The following is a 27254-nucleotide window of genomic DNA, read 5'->3' as shown; positions in this document are numbered from 1 at the left end:
AAGAAAACTGGGTCATCTTTACAGATTTTTTTAAGCCTAGGAAACAAAAAGAAGTCAGAAGGAGCCACATTAGGACTGTAAGGTAGATGCCTAATGATTTTCCATTGGAACTCTTGCAAAATTGCCTTTGTTTGATGAGAGGAATGACGAGGAGCTTGTTATGGTGGAGAAGGACTCGGTGCTGAAGCTTTCCTGGGCATTTTTATGCTGAAGCTTTGGCTAACATTCTCAAAAACCCTCTCATAATAGGCAGATGTTAATGTTCTTTGGCTCTCCAGAAAGTCAACAAGCAAAATGCCTTAAGCATCCTAGAAAACCGGTGCCATGACCTCTGTTCGTCACCAGTCTGCTTTTGCTCTGACTGGACCGCTTCCACCTCTTTGGTGCCAGTGTTTTGATTGTGCTTTGTCTTCAGGATTGTACTGGTAAAGCCATGTTTCATCTCCTGTTACAATTCTTTGAATAAATGCTTCAAGCTCTTGATCCCACTTGTTTAAAATTTCTAATGAAAGCTCTGATATTTGCAGCTGATCTGCACACAACAGTTTTGGCACCCACCGAGTGGCAAGTTTGCTGAAGTTTCATTTTTTCAGTCAGAATTGTGTAGGTTGAACCAATTGAGATGTTTACCCCAAAGTCATACAGAAGCACCTTAATTTCCATGTAGCTTTTTGGTTTTGAGAAACCTTCTTGGTTTTGATTTCTACTTTCATTGTGCTATGGTTTGAGAGCGTGCTTAGTATGATTTCCTTTTTTAAAATTTATTGAGATTTGCTTTATGGCAGAGCATATGGTTGATCTTAGAGTATGTTCTATGTGTGGATGAGAAGAACGTATATTCTGTGATTGTCTCATGGAACACTCTGTAAATGTCTATTAGATCCAGTTGGCTAATGGTGTTGGCTGTTGTTTCTGCTGTTAATCATTGGTCCTCTTCAATTAGACCATGAAAAAGGTGAATTTTTTTCCTCACAATAGATGTGGATGCTCCGCTGCTGCAGGATTCATCTTTAATATTATCTCATCACTTCTTGAAGCAGGTTACCAATTTGTAAACTGCTGATTTGGGGGGAGGGCATTTTCCCCATAAAATTTTCATAAAGCCTCACTAATTTTATCATTCTTCCACTGTTATTTCCATTCCTCACCATAATTTGATATTTGTTCTTGCTTCAATTATAATAGAATTCCTGTTGCTGTAATTAGGGTTCTTTTCAAACTGATGTCTTATCCTTCTTTGTACCTAGAACTAGATCCTGTTTAGACGTAACAAGTTAGTATGAGTTTATTTTTATGCAAAATATTTGAAATCCATGCATCATTTTTAATAATATGTATTTCCCATGGAATTTTTGAAGACCTGAAGTTTAATTTTTTCAGTCAGAATTGTGTAAGCTGAACCAATTGAGATGTTTACCCCGAAGTCATTCAGAAGCATGATATAGTAATTTTAAGAATTTCTATGCTTTAAGAAAGTCTAATTTTGGTTCTAGGGTGAATGGGTTGTAAAGCCTAGAGAAGAAAGCAATCTTCATTCCCATCCCTTACTCTTTTTTTCAGTGTTCCATGGGGCAATGTTTTAGTATCACTTTCCTCCAGTGTCCCTGTAGGTATACAATATTATAAAATCAAGCCAAATACTTACAGATGACTTCAAATAACCTCTGCCAGGCAACTTGGTTTTTGGAAGTAATTTGATAAATAGCCTACCAAATTATGATTTTTTAATCAAGTTTCATCAGAAGTCTTATCAATTTCTCTCATATAAATTTATATGTGTATATGAAATAGCATTCTCTTCCTCCACCATTTGTCATAAAATGAAAATGCATACTTATCTTAAATAATACCTCAAAACACAAAGAAGGCATTTTGAGACTCTTTTCTCTCAAATTGGTGTTTCTGTTTTTCTCATAAGTAAAACCAGCATTTTATATTCATGAGATATTTTTTCTTGCATTCCTTTTTTAATGCTACATCTACTTAACCAAAATTGTCTGAATTGTAAAAACAGTAAAAAATATGTAGACAGAGTAGATTTACTTAAATATCTCCTCTAGCCTGTTTTCATTACATGATTTAGGTACAAATCTTACATATGATGTTAAAATATTTCTTTCTTGTTCTAAATCATTATTCTGCAAATAACTACAGTAATAATAATAATTAACTTTACTTGAGCATTGCACAAAGAGTTTTTGCAGTCTTTCTCTTTATACCTAATAACATAATGTGGTATTATTTCTCAAAGTTGATGAAAGTAGGCCTGGGATGAGGACAGGTGATAAAATCTGTTTAAAAGATTTTCAGGCCCAGCGTAATGACTTATGCCTGTAATGCCAGCACGTTGGGAGGCTGAGGTGGGTGGATCATGAGGTCAGAGTTCAAGACCAGCCTGGCCAATATGATGAAACCCCATGTCTACTAAAAATACAAAAATTAGCTGGGCGTGGTGTTGTGTGTCTATAGTCCCAGCTGCTTGGGAGGCTGAGGCAGGAGAATCACTTAAACCCAGGAGCTGGAGGTTGCAGTGAGCCCAGATCGTGCCACTGCACTCCAGCCTGAGGGACAGAGCAAGACTCTGGTTCAAAAAAAAAAAAGATTTTCAGAGGTTCTTTAATATGGCACTTTTCAATCTATGTTGTCTCAAGAGTTCTTTATACACTTAAAAATCACTAAGGACACCAAAGAGCTTCTGTTTGTATGGGTTATGTCTATCATTATTTGCCATATTAGAAATTGAAATAAATTTTAAAATATTTATCATTTCATTTAAAATGATGCTAATAAACCCTTCACATATTTACAAAAGGCATACTTTATAAAAATATACTTTCCCTAAAAATGTAGTGAAAAATGGCATTTTTTATACTTTTGCAAATCTTTTGAATTATTGGCTAAATAGAGAATAGCTGGTCTCTCATATCTGTGTCTGTTTCCAATTTGTTACAATATCTTATTTCATGTAGCCTTTCGAAAACTCCACAGTACACTCATGAGAGAATGAGGGTAAAATGGCAAACATCTTAGTATTAATATGAAATAGTCTTGAACTCACAGACTTCCTGAAAGGATCTCAGTGCCCCGAAGATGTTTCCATACTACACACAGAGAACTGCTGCCTTAATAGATTAGATAATGAATCATTCTCAGATTTATGCTTTGGTTTGTGAATTAATTCATAAATTTTTTGTACTCTAGGTAGCTCTATAATTCTATGAAGATTGATTACAGTCTGGAATTGGGAGCGATATAAAAAGTTTGTTAATGAGGATTAGGTAGTATGGAGACAATTACATTTTGATTTTATGTATAACATGTATACACAATTCAAGTATCTGTATCTTGGCCTGTGCCATTATTCTTATATCATTTTGTTTACAAAGTTATTTTTATGGGAAGGTACATTCTGTCATGATTGTGATGTTTGTTCACAAGCTAATATTTAATACATATAAAATAATTGTGTATCATTCTAAGGCATAAATACTAGTTTAAGTTAAATTAAGATGTGTTAGGTAAATTGATGGTCAGGAAATAAAAATTGAAATTACCAAAATTCAGATTTATACATAATTACATTCCTACTCATTCATATATTTACTTAATTCATTTTTTACTGGACACATAATATGGCTAGGTAATGCTATAGGTCCCATACATATGCTAAGTGAATTTAAAACATAATGTACATACACACACATCACAGTCTTTCTCCATATAAATTTAAGACCAAGTTCATATTTCAAAAGTATAAATCCTTTAATAAAGCAAGATTATTAAATTTTGCTATTTTTAACCACAAAAAATGTATCCACTTTACAGTATGATATAAGGGGCTTTATAATCTTGAGAAAATTCCTTGATATTAGCCTAAATGTGGTGGAAAACTATTATTGGGTTATAAGCAGAGGATAGAAGTGATCTAATTTAGGCTTTTAAAATGTCAATCAGGAAATTTTGCAGAGAATATACTCTAGAGGGGCAAAAATGAATACAGGGAGATGAGTTAAAAGCTATTGTGATTGTTCAAGAAAGAGTTGATTAGGACTGAAACTATGATTATTGTAATAAAGCTCATGAGAAAGGATCAGATTCAGAGCATATTTTGAAGCAGTCCTAGCCAAACATGTTTATAGATTTCATGTAGTGAATTAGAAAAGAGAGAACTTAGAGATAAATTCTAAATTAAAGATTTCTTCTGAGTAACTAGGAAGATACATATTGGTAGAGTTGCATAAGAAGATGTTAAAGAGTTGCATTTGACACATATTAACTTTAAATTGATCATTAGATAATTTCATTAGTATGACTGCCCATAGGATCAATTTGATTCTTTGTACTGAATTGATGTTTCTAATTGTTACTAATGTAGTATATACCAAAAAGATAGTTCAATCTAAGCTGTTAAACCAATTATCTTATAAATAAATTAACTCTTCATTAACTTTCAAAGTTTCTAAAGTATATGAAATGCAATTAAGCTATTTTCCATTAATCATTCCCAACAAGAGCTATGAATATTGTCAATTGATTTGGGATATGCCAGATATTCATAAATACAAGTATTTCTTTTTTCCTTTTTAAAATTTTAATAACATTTCTTGAGTTTTTATTTTATTTGTCTTTTCTCATATATTTAATTAATACCCAAAGTTTTGGAAATATAGGTTACATACAATAAAATTCACCAATTTTATGTGCTCAATTAAGTTTTGACATGTATTTAGCATGTAATGACCACCAAAATCATGATACAGAATATTTCCATCAGCTCAATATATTCTGTTGTGACTATTTGAAGTCAATCTCCTTTTGTAACTACTGGCTTCTGATATCCATTAATATAATTACTGTAACTATAATTTTGTTTTTTCTAGAATTTCATTTAGAAGGAATCAAACAGTAAGCACTTACATTTCATCCATATTGTTGTATATACTAGTTCATCACTTTTTATTTCTGAAAGGATAGTGAAGTACCAAATTTCAAAATAAATTTTTTGGCTATTATGAATATAGCTGCCATAAGCATTCAAGTACAAATCTATGGGTAGACCTACATTCTCAGTTCTCAAGAATAAGTACTTAGAAATGGGATTGCTGAGTCATATGTTAAATGATACATAACTTTATATGACAGGTTTTTATATGACAATTTCATATGAAATTAAATATAATTTAACATATGACTCAGCAATCCATTTCTAAGCACTTATTCATGAGAATAGTACTTTGAAACTGTTTTCCAAAGTTGTTTTATCACTTTGCACTCCCATCAGAAAAAGTTTAAAATGCCTAATTGCTGTGCATCTTAGCTAAAACTTGCTATTATCAATTTTTTTATAAAAACCATTTTAATATGTGTGTAATGATATCAAATTGTATTTTAATGTACTTTTTTGACTAGACATCACATATTTTTGTTAAGTATCTGCTCACACATTTTACCAATTTTTAATTGTACATAATAATAAATTGTTACTTAATAATGTTACTTAATAATGAATTGCAAGGACATTTATACAGTATGGATACAAGTTCTTTTTGGATAAACAATAAATATTTTCTTCCAGTCTGTGTCTTGATTTCATTTTCTTAAATGAAATCAAGTTTTGTAAGAGCATAAAGTTTTAAGTCTAGATCATTTTTTCTTTCATGGTTTATGTTTAGGTGTCTTGTTGAAAAAAATTTGCCTAAGCCAAGATTACAAAGACTTTATCCTAAATTTTCTTCCAGAAGATGAGTAAATCGAGCTTGTAAAGTTAGACATATAATCTGTTTTAAATTGTGTTTTGTATGTGACACAAAAAAGAAATAATGGTGGTACTGTCTCAGAGATAAGAGGAACTTCTCACTGTGGGGACAAATACGCAAGACATCTCCAGAGGTTTGCATTACCACTACTGATGCCTGCCATCCTAGCACAGGAGAGCCCCTCAACCATCATAGGCCCTGAATCTAGTGCAGGGAGATGCCTGGAGTCTATGCAACTGAATTCTTCCAGGGAGGAATTCACACTGGGTCCCAGTTATCCTCCAAGAACCAAGCAGTTGCAGCAAGATGCCGTTTGAGAGCACAGCTCCCACCAGACTACTACCCTGGGATCAATATACAACGTAGATAAATGTTTGCACATTTTCAAAGAGAATAAAGTAAAACTTTTTATAGCAGCATAATTTGAAATAGCAAGCGACTCACAAAAATCCACATGACCATCACCAGGAAAATGGATAAATGTGCAGTGGTACATTAACAGCATTGAATAGTATATGTTTGTAAAAATGAATGAGCAACAATAGCAAATAAAAATGCTGAATATATTATTAAATTTAAAAGGCAGTTACAGAAAAAACTCACATGACTCCATTTAGATATAGGTTAAAATTTGAAAAATTATTGACACATTGTAAAACTATAAAATAAATAATCCATGGACAATTTTGGATAGTGGTTGCCTTTAGAGAATAAAAAGAATACACAGTGGAACTTCAGAAATTTTGGAGAGTTCTGTAAGTGTTTATTAAGTTTACTTGTTCCAGGTCTGAGTTTAAGTCCTGGATATCCTTGTTAATTTTCTGTCTCATTGATCTGTCTAATATTGACAATGTGATGTTAAAGTCTCCCACTATTATTGTGTGGGAGTCTAAGTCTCTTTGTAAGTCATTAAGAACTTGCCTTATATATCTGGGTGCTCCTGTATTGGGTGCATATATATTTAGGATCGTTAGCTCTTCTTGTTGCATTGATCCTTTTACCATTATGTAATGTCCTTCTTTGCCTCTTTTGATCTTTGTTGCTTTAAAGTCTATTTTATCAGAGGCGAGAATTGCAACTCTTGCTTTTTTTTTTTTTTTTTTTTTTTGCTCTCCATTTGGTTGGTAAATCTTCCTCCATCCCTTCGTCTTGAGTCTCTGTGTATCCTTGCATGTAAGATGGGTCTGGACGCAGCATACTGATAGGTTTTGGCTTTTCATCCTATTTGTCTGTCTGTGTCTTTTGACTGGGGCATTTAGTCGAATTAAATTTAGGATTAACATTAATATATGTGAGTTTAATACTGCCATTTAATGCTAGCTGGCTGTTTTGCCCATTAGTTGATGTAGATTCTTCATTATGTTGATGCTGTTTACCTTTTGGTATATTTTTGGAACGGCTGATACTGGTTGTTCCTTTCTGTGTGTAGTGCTTCTTTCAGAAGCTCTTGTAAAGCAGGCCTGGTGGTGATGAAATCTCTGAGTGCTTGCTTCTTCACAAAAGATTTTATTTTTCCTTCACTTATGAAACTTAGTTTGGCTGGATATGAAATTCTGGGTTGAAAGTTCTTTTCTTTAAGGATGTTGAATATTGGCCCCACTCTCTTCTGGCCTGTAGGGTTTCTGCTGAGAGATCTGCTGTGAGTCTGATAGGCTTCCCTTTGTGGGTAACCCGACCTTTCTCTCTGGCTGCCCTTAGCATTGTTTCCTTCATTTCAACCCTGGTGAATCTGACGATTATGTGCCTTGGGGTTGCTCTTCTTGAGGAATATCTTTGTGGTGTTCTCTGTATTACCTGGAGTTGAATATTGTCCTGCCTTACTAGGTTGGGAAAGTATTCCTGGATAATATACTGAAGAATATTTTCCAGCTTGGATTCATTTATATATATATATAATTTGGAAAACATATTGATCAGTTTCTAGAAAAGTATATTTTAAAATAGAAACTATTTTTCTAGAAATTGATTAATTTAATTCCAATAGCACATAGTATATGACCACTGAGACTTCAATGAATACCTCTGAAAGGGAGTTGACAGATGATTGTATGGTTGCTCTGTTGTGGGGGAATGTCTAGATTCAAATCTCTCATATCATCCAATATTAAAAGTTCATTCAAAGTTCAACTGGTTTCTCCTTACCAGCACCCTACAACTATGGCAGATACATCTTCCTCCTCCTTCCTTTCCACCAAGCATGACAACAGCTGTGGGTCTCCTTTTCTGCAGAGAAGTGCTCGCCACTCCCTGGAACTTAGTTCATAGGTTTTCATTGTGTTTCCAGTTCTATGGTTTTGAAAGTGAGGGCAAGATTCCCTTTGGTTGTGACTTTTTACAACCAAACCAGAATTAGGGTCTTCCTATTTTGATGTTTTAACCTTACAAATATTTATACCTTATAAAATTATATATTTAAGATGCAAGTATCTAAAGATGTCCCTTTTATACACACCTTTGAAATATTCCATTATGATAATATTGTCTAAATTTTTATGTCTATGTTGATATTATATACATTGTTTTTATCTCTTTGTGGGAATTAGGATTTTTTTTACACTACAAAAAGTCTACTAAAGGATTATACTATTCCTACATCTTTTATATATTAAAGTGTGTTTCTGGGTTTGTTTCACTTCTTACAAGGTTTTGCAGATGTATATACAATATCTTTATTTTTGGCAAACATTTTGACATCACTTCTGAAAGTTATTTTTATTATGCCCTCACATTTGAATGACCATGAGGTCCAATACTACTATCTATATCTATAGATATAGATAGAGATATATCTAGATATAGATATATAGTACAATATATAGATATAGATATCTTTAATTATTGAGATACATATATCTGTCTTATATATGTCTTTTATATATATCTGTATCTCAATAATTAAAGATATATAGGATATATATTATATAGAACATATAGATATATAAAGTATGTCAATAGTCTTTAAATAGAAGATTGTTTTATTTTTTATGCTCAGTTTTGCTGTTGATAATTCTGATGTAATTGTTCATCCTTCTCCATAGGTTATTTCCTTTTTACTCTGGGATCATTTAAAATTAAATTTGTCATTGGTGTCATTAAATTTCACTATAATTTGTTTAGTGTAGATTTTTTCCCATTTACTGTCTTGAAAAACTATAAATCTAAAGTTTTTGTTTTTCACTCCTGGGAAAGTTTTAACATTATTTTTTAAAACATTATCACTTCTCTTTTTCTTCTTTCTTTCTGCAACTCATAATTCTATCCTCCTTTGCTATCAGTTTTAGCTTTATATTTTCTGCTACCATCTAGGATATTTTATTAACCTGATCTTTCAAATCCAGTAAGTAACAGTAGGATGTATCTATCTTATTATTTATTCAAACTATGTATTCTTCTTTCAAAAATTATAAATTTTATATCAAATGTTTCTACTTGATTCTTTTTGATCTTTTATCACTTAGAGTGTTTATTGTTTATATCACATCTTATAATAATTATTTAATTATATTTAAATGTGTGGTGCTTCTCTTCTGTTTCATATGCTTTCTGTGGTTTGGTTGCCTTTCTTTTGAAGTAATTGTACTTTAAATATCTAATATATTTGATCAAAGAGGTTATGTTTCCTGGTAGTATCAGCTGTGCTTTTTGGTATTGGAACAGTCAAAAGTCAATGTCTTGGACAATATCATAGGGTGAATTTATTTATTTTTACTTAAAAAAAATAAATTTATGGGTACAAGTGGTTTTTGGATACATGGATGAATTTTACAGTGATGAAATATAAGATTTTAGTGTACCTGTCACTGGAATAGTGTACATTGTACCCCGCAGGTAGTTTTTATCCCTTATCCCTCTCACACCCTCCCCACATCTGAGTCTCTAATGTCCATTATATCACTCTGTATGCCTCTGTGTACCCATGGCTTAGCTCCCACTTGTAAGTGAGAACATTAGGTATTTGGTTTTCCATTCCTGAGCTACTTCACTTAGGATAGTGGCCTCCAGTTCCATACAAGTTGCTGCGAAAGACATTATTTCATTCTTTTTTATGGATGAGTAGGATTGCATGTTCTATATATACAACATTATATTTATCCACCCATTGGTTGATAGCACTTACGTTGATTCCCCATCTCTGCAATTGTGAATTTTGCTGTGATAAGCATATGTGCAGGTGTCTTTTTAATATAATGACTCCTTTTCCTTTGGATAGATACCCAGTAGTGGGATTGCTGAATAAAATGGTAGATCTACTTTTAGTTCTTTGAGAAATCTTCATATTATTTTCCATATAGATTGTACTAATTTAGATTCTGACCAGCAGTGTATAAGCATTTTCTTGGGGTGAATTTAGAGAGATACACAGAATATCTGGAACTCAGAAATACTGTAGGTCATTCTCAATTGATGCTACTCAAGAAAGTAACTCCTCTAGCCAGGATTTTATTTTAAACACTTGATCAAATCCACTGGCTTTCAGACTTGCAGTGTGAAAGCATAGAGAACACCCAAAATTGCGTGATCATGATGAATCTGTTATTTTAAATTTTTCTGCCTTGCAGAAGTTTGTTCTTTACTATTATTTTCTACACTTGTGGTCTGTCCTGTTGCTACAGGTATCTTTGTTGAGGGACTGATGACTGATGTTTCAAGGTAACAAGGAGAGAAAAACTGAACTTAACATCTTCTATCACTTTCTTTCTTATTGCTCTCTTGAGCTACTCCCTTCTCCATGCGGCAGCACACTTCATAAACAAACACCGTTGAAGGGAGCCAAAGACTGTCAGTAGTTTCCCAATTTTTTGTTACAGTTTTTACTCAGATCAGTGCTACCTTTTCATCTCTATAGTGTTGCCAGTTGATTCTGAGGATTAGATGTGTGGCAGGCACACAGTAAGATGAACTCCAATGAGTCACACCCTTGTATAATTCTCTCTCCTCAATTACAGGCAGAATCTGTGACTTGATTCTAATCAATAGACTGTGATACAGATGATAGGATGCCACTCCACTGATAATAATAATGATGTGTGTGTCTTTGTGTATGTATGTGTGTATGCATGTGTGTCTGTGTTTGTGTGTGAGAGAGAGAAAGAGAGAGAGAGAGAGAGAAAGATTTTATTTTCCTGGCATCCTTGAAGAAGCAAAGAGCCATGTTGTTGACTGCCTATGAAGGGGCCATGTGGCAGGGAACTGTGGCTGTCCTCCAGCCAATAGCCAGTAATCAGCTGGGGACCTCAGTTATTCAGCCACAAGCAAATTACTTTTGTCAACAGTCTGAATAAACTTGAAACCATACTCTTCCCCAGTTAAGCATCTGATAAGAATGCAACTTGCCAATATCTTAATTGCAGACTGAGCAGAGGACCCTGTAAAGTTGTGCCCAGACTCTTGGCCTGCGGAAACTGTGGGATAATAAATGTGTGTTGTTTTAAATCATTACATTTGCGGTAATTTGTTATGCGACAGGAGAAATCTATAACAGAAGGAAATAGCCTAAGGTAGTTCTAGAAATTCATAGGAACCAAGTAAGGTTGGGTGGGAGAGTAAAAACTGTAAAAAACTATATTACCTCACAATAAGGAGAAAGTATCATTTAGAAAGTAGAATTGCCATAGTTAAATAAAAGTCATTCACTGCAAAATCTTTACAATCACAAAACATATTTCAGATCTATTTTTGTAAAACTTAAGTGAATAGCGATGGTCTATTTTGGATTACTAAGGATGATTATCAATATTTATTTTGTTTCACTTCTCTGTATAATGTCAAATAAAATGGATTAACTTCAGTGTTACAATACTAATATTCAATAAATTAATACTCATTCTTTTCAACAGGAAATTTCCCCAACTGACACATACATTTATGATACATAGAGAATTGTAATTTTTATTGAAACTTACTGTCTTTAAAATAAAACTAATTTAAGATTCACACAGAGGCAATATATCAGTGTAATAGAATATAGTCATACTTTATCAGAACCAGTTACAATGTTGGCACTGTAGGTATTTTTGCCCATAATTCTCTCTTTCAAAAAAGTCTTTATATTTTAGAGCAGATTTAGGTTCACAGAAAAATTAAGAAGTTACAGATATTTTTTATATGTCTCTTGCCCCACACTTCCATAGCCTCCCACATTATCAACACACCCCATCACAGTGGACATTTGTTAGTTACTTTATTAAAAACTATCCATAAGGGAAAGCTAAGAAGTTTAGGAGAAGCTCAATTAAGTTTTTCAGAGTATACCTTATGAATGACTGCAAGATGAGTGGATTAAAGTATATATGACCTTCATGCAGGTCACTTTCCTGGTTGATGACAGCATGGAATTCACTCTTCTCAATAGTCATCAATTTCCTGAGAGACTGCACAAAAACTGACTGATTTTGTTTCTTCAGAATCCACTGACTATATCACAGAATTTATACTGATTAGAAACTATACGTAAAAATACCAAGCTCTGGAATGTGTTTATATGTGTCTATATGTGTATACCAGTGACATGTGTACCTGTGTGCAGGTGGTGAGGGTAGGGTGGGGCATATGTCAGGTGCACTTTTTACTAAGCATTTCAGATAGGTCTAGTAAAATCTCACATTTCAAAGGTATCAGATACTATATACAAACAAACAAAATGCTGCATACACTCTAAAAACCTCTAACTAACAGTTTAGATACTTCTATAGACCAGTAAGGAAACAAAATTTTGGTTTGCAAACCTAAGTTTAGGCTAATAGTTTAAAATAGGCTTCCTGGAAAGAACTTTCTCAGTAAAAATAACTGAATATTCAATTGTAAACCAAAGCTATCTTTGGAATACTTAATCTCCATTTCTTCCTTTCAGTATCATTCAGAGACAAGGCATCTCTCTCTAAATAAGCAGGTTTTCTTCTACTGGGTTGTAATTACTGCTTTTCATAATCAGTTCATCATCAAAACTACATTTTACACTTGTTATGTTAATGTCACTTTTTCAGTATTATCAGAAAAACAAAATTCCTTTATGAATAAACATTTACTATAATTATTGTTTTTATGATCACTAACAATTACACTATATATATTCTAGACAAGAAACTTGTCAAGCCACTTGGAAGGAAGTGATAAATGGGCTTGACTTAATGGAGCTTACATGCCAGTTGTGAGATAATTAATAATCAACAAAAATATAATTAATATAATATAATTAATATATAATACAACACAACATCAGGCAAGTACAAGGACTCAATAAATTCCTGCTAAAATGTAAGTTTCTCAGAAGCAAACATCTTGCTCTGTTGTGTGTATGGACCTATATCAATTACTAGAACAGAACCTGATATATGTTAGTCACTTAATAAGCATTTTATGAATGATCTAAGTAACAACACCTGATAAAATTTATTTCACATAAACTGCAGGTGTCAAACATCTCAATCTTGACCATATCTGGCCTTCTGTGTCACTTAAACTCATAACATGCACAGATTATAGAAAAGTTGAACGAGGAACAAGAAAAACCTGAAACAGAAAACTTAAAATATTCTTAGGAACACAGAATAGCATACATAGGGTTTTCTATTAAATCAATGGGATTTGTATCATGAATATGACCTTGATGGTAAGACTCATGTCTATCATTTTTAATACAGATTATAATCTAACCATCTCTAGGAGAGGAGTGATCTTGTCTATTTTGTTTTCAGTACCTAGTAGGTACTCAGTAAATAGTTATAAAGATAATAATAAATTAATAAATTAAATAATCCATAGCTTGTTTGGAGCCTAATAACATAGAAAGGGTTCTTGGAACATTTATTCAATAAATGAAGGAACAATAAATGTATAAATATTTCATAAACACATATATAAATTGGGTATTTGGTTTCATCCATTAAGTATAGAATCCTTACACTATTAGGTTGTAAAAAATTAAAAACAATTACATTTGAGAAAATATGGCCTATTTGACAGTGCATTGTTTTTTCCTTTTTTTTGTATCTTTTTTTTAATTAGACTTTAAGTTCTGGGGTACATGTGCAGATCTTGCAGGATTGTTACATAGGTACACACATGCCATGGTGGTTTGCTGCCTCCATCTCCCTCATCACCTACATTAGGTATTTCTCCTAATGCTATCCCTCCCATCTCCCCATCCACTGCTATTCCTCCCCTAGTCCCCCACCCTTCAACAGACCCCAGTGTGTGATGCTCCCCTCCCTGTGTCCATGTGTTCTCATTGTTCAACACCTGCCTATGAGTGAGAACATGCGGTGTTTGGTTTTCTGTTCTTGTGTCAGTTTGCTGAGAATGATAGTTTCCAGATTCATCCATGTCCCTGCAAAGGACATGAACTCATCCTTTTTTATGGCTGCATAGTATTCCATGGTGTATATGTGCCACATTTTCTTTGTCCAGTCTATCATTGATGGGCATTTCGGTTAGTTCCAAGTCTTTGCTATTGTAAACAGTGCCACATTAAACATTCATGTGCATGTGTCGTTATAATAGAATTATTTATAATCCTTTGGGTATATAGCCAGTAATGGGATTTCTGGGTCTAATGAGATTTCTATTTACAGACCCTTGAAGAATTGCCACACTTTCCTCCACAATGGTTGAACTAATTTACACTCCCACCAACAGTGTAAAAGTGTTCCTATTTCTCCACATCCTCTCCAGCATCTGTTGTCTCCAGATATTTTAATGATCGCCATTCTAACTGGCATGAGACGGTATCTCAATGTGGTTTTGATTTGCATTTCTCTAATGACCAGTGATGATAAGCATTTTTTCATACATTTGTTGGCCACATAAATGTCTTCTTTTGAGACATGTCTGTTCATATCCTTCACCCACTTTTTGATGGGGTTGTTTTTTTCTTGTAAATTAGAACAGTTTTAGGTCCACAACAGAACTGAACAGAAAGTATAGAGACTTCCCGTATGTCTTTGCCCCTTCACATGTGCATCTTTCCCTACAACCAGCATCTCCACAAAAATGGTATATTTGTTACAATTAATGAACCTACATTGACACATTATTGTCACCCAAAGACCATAGTTTACATTAATATTTTCTCCCAATGTAATGCTGTACATTGTTTGGGTTTTGACCAATGTACAATGACATATATTTTCCATTATAGTATTATACAGAGTAGTTTCACTGCCCTAAAAATTTCCTGTGCTCCACCTATTCATCTGTCCCTCCCTGTTAACTCCTGGCAATCACTGATATTTTTACTGTTTCCATAGTTTTGCTTTTCTACAAAGTCATACAGCTGGAATCACACAGTATGTATCCTTTCAATTTGGCCACTTTCACGTAGATGTACATTTAAATTTCCTCATGTTTTTCCACAGCTTGATAGCTCCTTTATTTTTAACACTGAATAATCAATTGTCTGGATGTACTATAGTTTATCTATAAATTCACTTAATGAAAGATATCTTGGTTGCTTCCAAGTTTGGGCAAAATTTGGCTTTATCTTTTGATTTAAAGAAAAGCTCTATGAGTAAAGCTGCTATGAATATCCATATGCAGGTTTTTGTATGGACATAAATTTTCAGTTCATTTGGATAAACACCATATGGGTAATAACGTGTTTAGTTTTGTAAGAAACTGCCAAACATCTTCCAATGTGACTGTTTATTTTTAATTCCTACCAGCAATGAAAGAGAATTCCTTTATAAAACCAGCAGATCTCATGAGACTTACTCACTATCATGAGAACAGCATGGGAAAGACCTGCCCCCATGATTCAATTACTTCCCACCAGGTCTCTCCCAGAGCACATGGGAATTCAAGATGGGTGGGGACAAAGCCAATCCATATTCTGTATTTATATAATCAAGTACTGTTTTTCTTTTTTGGCCTGTTGCTGATGTGATGAATTGTATTAACTGATTTTCATAGAATTTTATTTGTTAACTATAGAAATAAAGTGAAAATGGCAGCAACAATTAAAATGAATGCAATATAAAAACTATAGGAAGGAATAGAGGAGATAAATAATTTAATAGAAATGGGATGAGTAATGAAGAAATGTAAAGGGTATGCCCATTCTTATAGTACCAGAAAAATTTCTTACAATAATGTAAATGCTAAATTATCATCTAATCAGAATTAAAAGCTGCTCTGCTAGCATACTTGTATTCACACTGTCTACGGAATATTTTAGAAGGAAAATAACTATATAAAATTTTAAAGAATATTAAATGGCTGTTATAATTACTAGATGTATTTTAAGTGATACTTGGGCATATTTGATTCATAGATACTTTCCTGAAAATTACAAGAAGACAGAACCACTTAACATTACACATAATATTGGACTGCTGACTTCAGAAATGCTTCCTGAGCATAAGGTAATAAACCCATATTTTGTTTAAATAAATGTCATTCCCAGGACTTGTCACCAGCACCTGAATATAGTCTCAATTACCACATTTCTGAAAGACTTTTCAATTCAAAATTTGTACATTGAGGAGTCACTGATTTAAAGTCTTGAGGCAAAATATATGAATAATGGATTGGAAGACCTTGTTGCCAGAAAATGAAGATGCCTTTAAAATAGACCTATAGTAGTTTTAAAAGATCAAAGGTGTGCCATATAAAAGAGCTCCCACTGGCCAAAATGTGAAAAACTGAAACATCAAAAAGAGGATAATTACAATTATTTGGAACATGTTTCATCTCTGAAAAGCCTTGGGTACATAATGATAATTGGAAATGAAAATGTTAATTCAAAACGTACAAAAGTGAATTGTAAATATAAAAGAACACCATAACAGAATACACTACAATACAATGGCAACCTACTTGGAATTTCTTCTTTGTTAAATTAAGCTTTGCTATATATATTTTTGTCTCCTTTAAGTAAAGGATAGTTGCTATAAGGAACTGTAGGAAAGCCACCTAATTCTGGAATATTATGACACCATAAAAAATCAGGAGGAATAATCAGCACTGGTGTTCATGTTCATATGCAATGACTTGACACATGAAAATACAGCAATGAGTTGCAAAACTCCAGAGACAAGAACTGAATACATAAATACAGTATATCATTTTCTTAAAGCAGAAATATCTAGATAACCTAACATCTTAAAATAAATTGCTAATAAGGTACAAAGAGATAACTTTTAAAAGAAGAAAGATATTCCCAGATAAAAATTTGATGGCCATGTGAATAGGAGGGAACACCAAAATCTAAAATCATGCATGGATTTGTAAAGTCCAATTGATGTAGTAATGAGCTTTGACTCAAAAAGGGGCTGAGCCAGTGAATGTTGGTTCAGGTTTGAATATTTTTCAAAGATAAAATTAGATCCTGTGTCTTGGCCAGAATTAGCATCTATGGTTGGTTTGAGACAGTGCTCTTTTTCTTTATGGTCTGCCAATATTTCTGTAACTGTAGGTAGGTAGAGACATATATAGAGCTATTAAAGAAATAAAGCAATTCTTTAAAATTTGTATGTGTATATGTGCATTGTGTATATATGCGTTATGTATAAAATCCTACGTAATTTATACAGCAAAGCAGTACAAAGTTCACTGGAGAAGTGAGAGAGCTGTTTGTTTAGTTAATTGACCTCTTCTAAAAGAATAATAAAACTCTGTGTCTCCTCAAAAACCAAATGACTACACCTTGAGCCTCCCTGTAAGAAAATGGTTATATCTTGAGATAGGATCCTACTTTAACTCTAGAGATGTGTTTTTATATTTCAAAAAGGTATGAGGCCCATAACTTCAGATAAATCAAAGCTTTAAAAATATTCCTAAAATGCCAATGTTAAACATTCCTATTTTAATATTATTTTAATTATATTTGTAGTAATAACTTTATTATCATGGGAACAATTTGTGTATGATTAAGATACTGGAAATAATTGAGAATCTTTAACATATTAAGGCTTGACTGTGATTGCACAGATAAAAAAGTTGACTAACTTTATAATCTGCATTTAAATGTCTAACAATACTTACTCTATTTTGTTTTCATGATATTTGTGTAAGGATATTTAAATAGTTTTAAAAATCAGTTCATGGATTTATAACTTTATCGAGTATTGGAAATGTGGTACTCAATACTCTTCTCCATACACAAATGTTTTTCTGTTATTCACACTCCCTGTGACATTTGTGTAAGGCCCATAATACTTTCCAAAGGCCAAACTGTATAAAAAATTATTCCAGGACAACATGCACAAAAAAATTTACTTAGTAGCCATGGCTCTTCAAATTGGAAGAATGAATGCTGCAGGAATTATACATAAAACATACATATACACAAAAACACACACACACACAAACACATACACACACAAAGAATGTACACCAAAAGAGGAAATATGACATAACAAATAAGGCAGCTCAACAAATAACTTTTCATTATCTTAAATAAATTAGTGACAAGATTTTTATTTTCTAAAAAACCACACAAAAGCATTTAATGTTGTGTTTAAATGCTTTAAAGTATAAAATAAAGACATCAGTAGGGTGAAGAAAATACCTTTTGAGCTGTTAGAGCTCTAAGAAACCAAGGGGAAAAAAAGACATTCTTCAGAGATAAGACATGTTAGAAGCAACACAAATGGAACAGGCACGACTGAAAACATAAACAAGAAAATAATTAGCAGAATTGAGCTTTATATTATTCCATCCTTGTGCTGCTAATAAAGACATACTGAAGACTGGGTAATTTTAAAAGGATAGAAATTTAATTGACTCACAGTTCAGCAGGGCTGGGGAGGTCTCAGAAAACTTACACTCACGGTGGAAAGGAAGCAAACGTGTCCTTCTTCACATGGCAGCAAAAAAGAGAAGAAAAAGAAGTCAGCAAAGGGAGAAGCCCCTTATAAAACCAACAGATCTCATGAGAACTTACTATCATGAGAATAGAATGGGGGAAACCATTCCCATTATTCAATTACCTCCCACTGGGTTCCTCCCATGACACATGAAGATTATGGGAACTACAAGATGTGATTTGGGTGGGGACACAGCCAAACAATATGAAGGTTATTACCAAAATAACTAGAAAAGATCAAACCGGAAGAATAATCGGGGAATGTAGGAATGATAAATATGAGAGACAAATCAAACATAAAAATTATTTAAATGTAAAAGGTAATAAATCTTCAGTAAAGGTTTTAATGTGTATACCAAAAGGAAACATCATCTCCAGAAAAAAATGAAATGAAATTTTAAACGCCAAATCATACAGTGGCAAACTACTGAACATCTAACATGTTAAAACTATTCATATAGACATCAGTTGTGGAAATACAAGTCATGCAATGGTGGTGAGAAGTATGTTCAGCCTTCTACAGACCAGCATTGAACTCAATATGGAGCAAGTTACTCCAGTTTGAGAAAAAGATTATGTTTCAAAAATGTTATATCCAGCAGTTTTTCTTCAAGTGATAAAACAATAGAAAATATTTTAAGGTATATAATTACCAGATAATACAGCTTTCTTTTTATATGTAAAACTCAAATAAAAAAGATACTTGATCATGAGATTCAACTAATTGGCTGTATAATTTAAAATAAAGAAATTAGGAATGATGTAAACAAAACAAACATGTGTCATGTCTGACCGGCAGACTCTGGCCAAGCGATGGATGAAAAAATACACTGACACAGCTTTTTGGCCTGAGAGAGCGCAGCCAGGAGGCTTGAGCAAACAGCGGGTCCCACTGTGCCACCCTGATTAGCCAGAGAGGCTCCGCATTTATTTAGTACAGATTTAATGACAAAGGTCTCGAGTAAACACCACTAGTGTGTAATTAACATTGCCAACCCCCCAAGTAGAAAGCAGTTCTGCCCTCAGATGATCAAAAGTCAGTCTTAGGACAACAAGCTATTAAGATAAACTCCCATACATTCCTTTTTTTACCTGCTCTTTGCTATTAGCTCATGGTAAGAGTATTAGGCTGCCTTCAGCTATAACCCCTTTACCAAAGCTTTGGCAAAACCTTCTGGCCTCTCAAAAAGGTCTCCATCTTTCTCTATAATTTTTCCCACCACCCTGACCAAACTCCTGCAAACAGGGTGATGAGAAATAAATTAATAGACAATTGATGCTATTTTAAGAGTAAAATTAGAGAAGAGTAAATAAATGATACAGAAGTTGACCATAGCAAAAAATACTATAACTGAATAAAAGCTAGAGATAGTAAAGGGAAAGTTGGAATAAGTTAGGGGTTAAATGCTAATTTTCTCAAATTTCACAGAAACCTGCCAAAATGTATAATCTAGATTTGAAACATAAACATGTATTAAAACAAAATGGCTCCAAATTCTTAATAATTTTGAAAATCTATTTTTTAGTTATTTCATTATGATTTTAAAACTAAACATTTACCTTAAGCTCTGCTATTCCATGTTCCCTTTCAATTTATTTTATTGGTTACATAAACATAAAAGTAATTGTACTACTTTGTAGTTTCAAAAGAGCACAGGTACTATGAATTTAATTTGAAAAATTATTAAACTTTTACTTTATTTTTTGAATATTTGAATTTTTATAAATGAGCATATTTCTAATTTTAATAAACCATAGTACCATTATCTTTATAAAGGTAGTTCAAATTAATTATATTCATAGATGTTTTCCTAATGCCACCAGACACCAAGAAGGCACCTATAAAATAACAGGTTAAGACATGACTAATCAACAAATCATTTGTAATTTAGAAACTTGCAATCGGGATTACATTGTTTTTGCAGAGACCACTCAAATCTTCTTCATTCTTTCATACTGTATTAACATAGATCAGACCTAACTGACTCTTAAGGAACAAATGAGCAGTTGTGTTCTCCAACCAACAAATTTCCAATTAAGGAAGTCCAATTAAAAGCTCATTTCTTTAATTGTGCAGAGATGTAATCAAGCTTAAAGAGAGGCAGAAAAACAAGCTGTATGCAGTTTATTTAGGAGAATAGGAATAGTTATTCTTAACTTTAATAACTTTAAAATAATGTGTATGACTCCAAAGTGTGCATTAAATTTTTCTCTGTTCTCTTCAGGATTAACATGTAAAATAAAAGCCACCATGCCAGTATATTGGGAATGACTGAAATTCAAAATATGAATTAAGATTTCAAAGCAGGCAGGTTTACAGCAAAAAGCAATACTTTAAGTTCCATGTTTTCAAAATGGTTGGAAAGCATATACAGGAAAGGTATATATTATCTTCATGTTTCACAGGTTAGGATATCTGAATCCTAAAGCAATTACAGAATTTTCTACAATTCCTCAGGGAGATTATATCCAAGTGAAATTACTGTCACTGTTTATTTAATTTAATTGAACTGTACATCTTTGACTAAACTGACTTTTCCATTTGTTTTTAACAAGAAACTAGTTGGATTTTCACCAAAATTATAAGATGCTTAATTTATTGCAAGGGTTCTACTTTATATTAACACAATTCAACTAAATGGTCAGGGGAGTCAGTTGTATCAATTTTGTAATAAATATTTTGAGAACTTCACTAAACTAAAAATATCTAGCATATTAATGTACCATGTAACATTCTACGTACTATTCTATCTCTTATAAACATTTCAATAAAAGACAGTTTCACTTTCCGGTGAAAACATACATTATGCATGTATCCAAGCCAATTCAATCAGCAAAAAAATATATATTAAGCTTCTTTTCTTTAATGGTATTACTGTGCTACTTTATACAACCAAGTATAGGAATTAAACATGATATATCATATTTTAAAATGCAAGTTATGACTCCTTAAGAAAATCTTTTAAATTATTGCATGCTAATTTAAAAAGATATTCTCTAAAATGTTAATGTTTACAATTAATCAAAGTACCTCAATCAATTTTTGATGGGGGGCTGGCAGTTCAAAAAAGGTAGAAAAAATACATTATTTCATTTATCTGAATCCTAAAAGTAGCTATTTGCTTGTATATCCAGTTCATTTAGAAACAAGCAAGAAACAGCAATACTTCAGAAGTGACAGTTTCCAACTTCATAAACATTTTCCCAAATAAAAGTCAAATTCTTTTCCTGTCATCTAATATCATATACTTATAATTAATCTTCACTTACAATTCAGGAAATGAGATGATTATGTAGGCATTTATCTATTACATGCCTACATATCTTTATCTTTACCGCCACAAAACATTTGAAAACAATATTCATTTGTCTTATTGCCAGCTATGAAAAACTTAATTTAATTATCACAGGTGAACTTAAATTACTTCAAGAGCACTATAAAATATTAAGAATGAGAAAAGTGAAAAATATAGTTTATCTGTTCTCTCACTAAACTTTTAGTGTTTGGCATTCAGATCTTTATAAACCTATACTCCTGACAAAATAAAATTAAGAAAGTATGTTGGTTTTAAAAAATAAAAATAAAATCACAATTTCTCAAAAAAAGAAAGGCTATCTGGAAATTCTAAGTAACTTCTACTCTTTTTTGTTTGCTGTTTTTTTACACCATAAATATGTCAATGAAAAGAGTCAAATTCTGTAAAATATTTTTAGAGATTTATTCTGAGCCAAATGAGTGACCATGGCCTGTGACACATCCCTCAGGAGGTCCTGAGAACATGTGCCCAGGGCGGTCGGGGTGCAGCTTGGTTTTATACATTTTAGGGAGGCATGAGACATCAATCAAATACATTTAAGAAATACATTGGTTTGGTTCAGAAAGGCAGGACAATTCCAAGTGGTAGGGGGTTCCAGGCTACAGGTAAATTTAAACATTTTCTGGTTGACGATTGAGTTTGTCTAAATACCTGGGATCAAACAGAAATGAACGTCTGGGTTAAGAAAATAGGTGTGCAGACCAAAATTGTATCATGCACATGAAGCTTTTAGCTAGCAGGCTTCAGAGGGAATACGTTGCAAAATACTTCTTATCAGATTTTAAGTCTGTGTTGATGTTAATGCCAGAGAGGTATAATGAGCCACGTTCAACCCCCACTTCCCTTCATGGCCTGAGCCAGTCTCACAAGTTAAATATTAAGAGCCCTGGTTGATTAGGAAGTCCATTCAGATGGTTGGGGAGCCTTAGAATTTTATTTTTGGTTTACAAATATTACAATTTTTATTTGTCAATTTTAAAACAAGAAAGTTCTTTCCCTACTTGGAGTTGTTTTTTCCTCTGTAAAATGAGGGGAGTCAGATTATTTCAGTTATTTGCCATCCTTTTTAGTAGAAGAAGCCTTCTGTTAAGCAGTCTTTAGCAGCATCTCAAATAAAGCAGTTAAAAGTAGTCTTTGATCAAAATATTTTTAAGAAAATGTTATGTCACTACTGTATGACAGGATGTGTTTACTATACAAATCAGGACAGAGGTTGCCTTTCAAAAATTTTTTAAATTTCAATAGTTTTTGGGGAACAGGTGGTATTTCATTACATGGATAAGCTCTTTAGAAGTGAATTCTGAGATTTTGGTGTACACATCAATCAAGCAGTGTACAATGTCCTCAATGTGTAGTTTTTTTATCCCTCATCTCCCTCCCACCATTCCCCCCACTCCCCAAAATCCATTGTATTATTCTTATATCTTCATTTCCTCAAAGAACTTCTAGGCTTAACTGTTTGTAAAACAATCCAGTATTAAAGATATACATCTTACCAGAAATGTCTGAGAAGAATAATTTTGTTACTATATTTCAAAGTGTGAAAGCAACTAGAGGAGGAAAAAATACAGTAAATTTGAGCTCAATTAAGTTTAAGGTTACACTCAAGAAATTATTAATATACTGGGCTTTTCTACTGACTTCTACATCCACCATTTAATTGCAGAATAAAAAATTAAGGTTTAAAATTTCTTTTTTTTTTTTTTTTTTGGAGACAGAGTCTCACACTGTTGCCAGGGCTGGAGTGCAATGGCGTGATCTCGGCTCACTGCAACTTCTGCCTCCCTGGTTTAAGAGTTTACAATCCAGTAGACAACAAATGATGTAATTAACATAAAGAAAGTAGATTTAAAGAATTTTAATCGTACAAGTAAATGCATATAGCATATTCAATTGAGTATACTATAAACTCAGTGCATCATCATATATTTTTACGCTGGATGACTATCCTTAAGAAGGTTTCTCATCTGCCTTTCTAATATTCTTAACACTGTTCACTCTCCTTTCGTTTCCATATCCTTGGCTCAACCCTCATCTCAATAGACATCTTGGTCTTTCTCAATTATACTTTTGTTTCTCTTTAGCTAAGTGTAGAATCTCTCCAAATTAACCTTTTAGTATATATGCCCTACAGTCACTTCCCAAATCAGTTTGAGCCATTCTCTTAAGGAGGTCTCATATACATACTGATAATTTAGTAAAATATAAAATGTGGTCAAAATGTTGTCCAAAGGTCATTAAAAAATATGAATACTACTCATCTCACTTTGACTATAAAATAGCACATATAACACGTTTTTAGCAAGATGCCGTCAAATGAATAAAAAGTCTTTGTTTTAAAATATACTAAAATGTAAAAGAGCACCACTATACAAAAGCAACTTTTCCAGGTCTACTACACTACTGAGCTCATATTTTGGTTTTGATTTAGAACATTTTTTGTCTTTAATGCATTCCTTTGCAAAAATTTCCTGTAAGAGGAATATCTGCTTTTCATAAGTCAGTTAAGCTCAGCTATACATGAACATTTCTTTTACAATATAAAATAAAGGTCTCTCATTTCTCTGACTATTGTTTAATCTCAAAACTTACTTTAATTATGTAGATATTGCAATGTGATTTTTATCCAACTATCATGTTGTAATGAACAGGGTGATAGCTCCCTTTCAAGGAAGAACTTGTTGCCCTAGTTGCTCTCCGACTTTTCAGGTACTGTTCCAGCTGCCCACCTCAATGTCATGCCCATTTCTGGCATCCCAGATCCAATGGCTGCTCAAAATGCAGGCATTAAGATCCAACCTTCAGGCCCATAAGGGACAATTCTGAAGAACCGGTCTAATTCCAGAATTTCCCCCATGAGGTGAGTTGAGACTTTTGATAGAGCTGCCTCAGAACCTGACATTTTTCTCTTCCCAGGCCTGCTTTGTTTTCTTCCCTTCCACGGGTTTTGGTCCTGCAAACTAAACTTTGTCTCAGAGTCTGCTTCCGTGATTGTTAAACAAGCAAAATAAATTCTTTTTTATAAAGTCATCACATTACAGCTGAATACCTGTCAATAATTGTATAGGTATTTTTAAATTTCATAGTAGTTGTCTGCGCCCAACAAGGCAGATCTTTTCTAGGAATGACTTGAGCAAAATCTTCAGTTGATGTTGCCTTATGTGAAAAATTGTCAGATTAATTTGATTAGGGTACTATAATCATGTAGTCAAGTGGCTTTAAAAAAAAATAGTGCACTAGTCTCCTCTAATTGGGATTCCAAGCTGGGGCTATTTCTGGCGCTGGCGCGGCTCCAAGAAGGCCATCCCAGCCATCGCTCTTCCACTTGCTCCTTAGACAAAGGAAGATGAGCACTAGAGCTCGAAGTTCAGCCTGTCCTTGGCCTCTAAGTAGGAAAAGGATGGCACTGAGAAGCGGGGTCGGGCAGGCCAAGCAAGCTGCCTTCGATGAGACCCGGACAACGCTGGTAAGGAATGAGAAGGAGCACAGCAAAGTGCCAACACCTAAGAGACCTCAGGGCCGACCAAAGGGAAGCAAAAACAAGGGCACTGCCAAAACTCGGGAAACCACCACAGCTCCAGGAAGGAAACCAAGGGGCAGACCCAAAAAACTGGAGAAGGAGGAAGAGGAGGACATCTCACAGCAGTCTTTGGTGGAGGAGCAGTGACGGTGCGTGCTACCCGCTCCTCACTGGAGGAGCAGCTTCCTTCTGGAACTGAACAGATTTGCTCCGCTCCCACCACCCCTGCCCCTTCCCCAAGCTCACCATCACTACCGCCTCCAGTCGCCACCCCCATCTTCTACCTGCGCCCTCGCCACCACACTACACAGCACAACAGCCACTGCAGGGCCCCCATGGGCTGAGAGGGGAAGTTTTCCCGTGCTCTGAGTTCCCAGCTCCTCCCACCCACCCACGCATATACACGTGCCCTCCCCTACAAGGCTAACGTCCCACTTAGCCGCACCCTGCACCTGCTGCGTTCCCACTCCCTTGGTGGTGGGGACATCACTCTCTGAGCTTTGGGTTTGTGGGCACCCTCTCTGCTCCTCCACTGTTCACTCTGGCTTCCCATAGTGGGACCTGGGAGGGTTACCCTGGCCATAAAAGGGGCCCAGCCGCATCTCATCCTGGCACGCCCTACTCCATTGCCCTAGCAGCAGCAGGTGTGGCCAATAGAGGCATGTGCTGGCCCCCAGGATTCCCCCAGCCAAACTGTCTTTGTCAGCATGTGGGGCTCACACCTTTCATCCTTCCCTGCCTTCCCTAGTCCCTGCACTAAGTTGGACAGCCCCCTTTGGCTACAGGAAGGCAGGAGGGGTGTGAGTTTCCTACACCCTCTTCAATGTGGCCCCAGCCCCCTTGCCCTCCACCTGGGATCTGAGCTCATATTGCAGTGGTGGAGATGCAGTCACTTATTTTCCAGGTGAGGCCCATGAGCCCTATGGCCTCCACCTGAGGCGGGCTGGGGTCGCTCCCTCCAACCCTACTTTGCTTCTGCCACTGGGTAATTTCCCCCTCCTCAGATGGGGCACCAATAACAAGGAGCTCACGCTGCCCACTCCAAACCCTTCTGCTCCTCCCTGCCCCACCAAGGTTCTACTTTCGTTTTTCCTCTGATCACAAACTACCTCTGGATAGTTGTGTTGTTTTTGTTCAGTGTTCCATTCTTCGACATCCATCATTGCTGCAGCTACCAGCGCCAAATGTTCGTCCTCATTGCCTCCAGTTCTGCCCACGATCCCCTCCCCCAAGATACTCTTTGTGGGGAAGAGGGGCTGGGCATGGCAGGCTGGGTGACCGACTACCCCAGTCCCAGGGAAGGTGGGGCCCTGCCCCTAGGATGCTGCAGCAGAGTGAGCAAGGGGGCCCGAATCCACCATAAAGGGTCTAGGGGCCACTTCCTTCACCTGTTCTGTTGGAGAGGAGTAGCCATGATTTGTCCCAGCCCGGGCCCACTCCCTTCTAGTTTTCTATTTGCAGTTACTTAAATAAAAAAATCCTTTTCTGGAAAAAAGTGCACTAATAAATAATAGATGAATAATTATGGAACATCTAGTCTCTTGTTCACCATGAATTGTGCAGACAAAAAGTGCACTAACCCTATCTTTGAAGGATACTAGGTTACACGAATTGAAACAAGAATTTTGAACTACTTTGTCTCAACAAATTACCATATAGTTAATTTGTTTACTTTTTACAAAATTTACTAATTTTGAATAAACTTAAAAAAAATTTCCCCAAACCCAGTTTTTAATTAAATATTTAAATTACTTGCTATTCAGCAGGAAATTTTTAAAGGAAACAAATTTTTAAAGCTAAACAGACTGAAAATCAACTCACCTTAGATCCATTAGCAAATTGAGGTCACAGGGCAAACT

The 27254-nt window shown here is 34.4% G+C and overlaps 1 pseudogene; it reads left to right on the top strand.

The window, feature by feature from the left end:
• Positions 1-324: 324 nt before the first annotated feature.
• LOC105714778 (high mobility group protein HMG-I/HMG-Y-like) lies at positions 325-25542 on the top strand (annotated as a pseudogene).
• Positions 25543-27254: the final 1712 nt, after the last annotated feature.

Source organism: Aotus nancymaae, unplaced genomic scaffold, assembly GCF_030222135.1.
Source record: "Aotus nancymaae isolate 86718 unplaced genomic scaffold, 86718_ANA_hifiasm-v0.15.2.pri h1tg000058l, whole genome shotgun sequence".
NCBI classification, from domain to species: domain Eukaryota; kingdom Metazoa; phylum Chordata; class Mammalia; order Primates; family Aotidae; genus Aotus; species Aotus nancymaae.
Note: the sequence above shows the minus strand (reverse complement) of the source record. Positions and strands in the feature narration are given on the sequence as shown.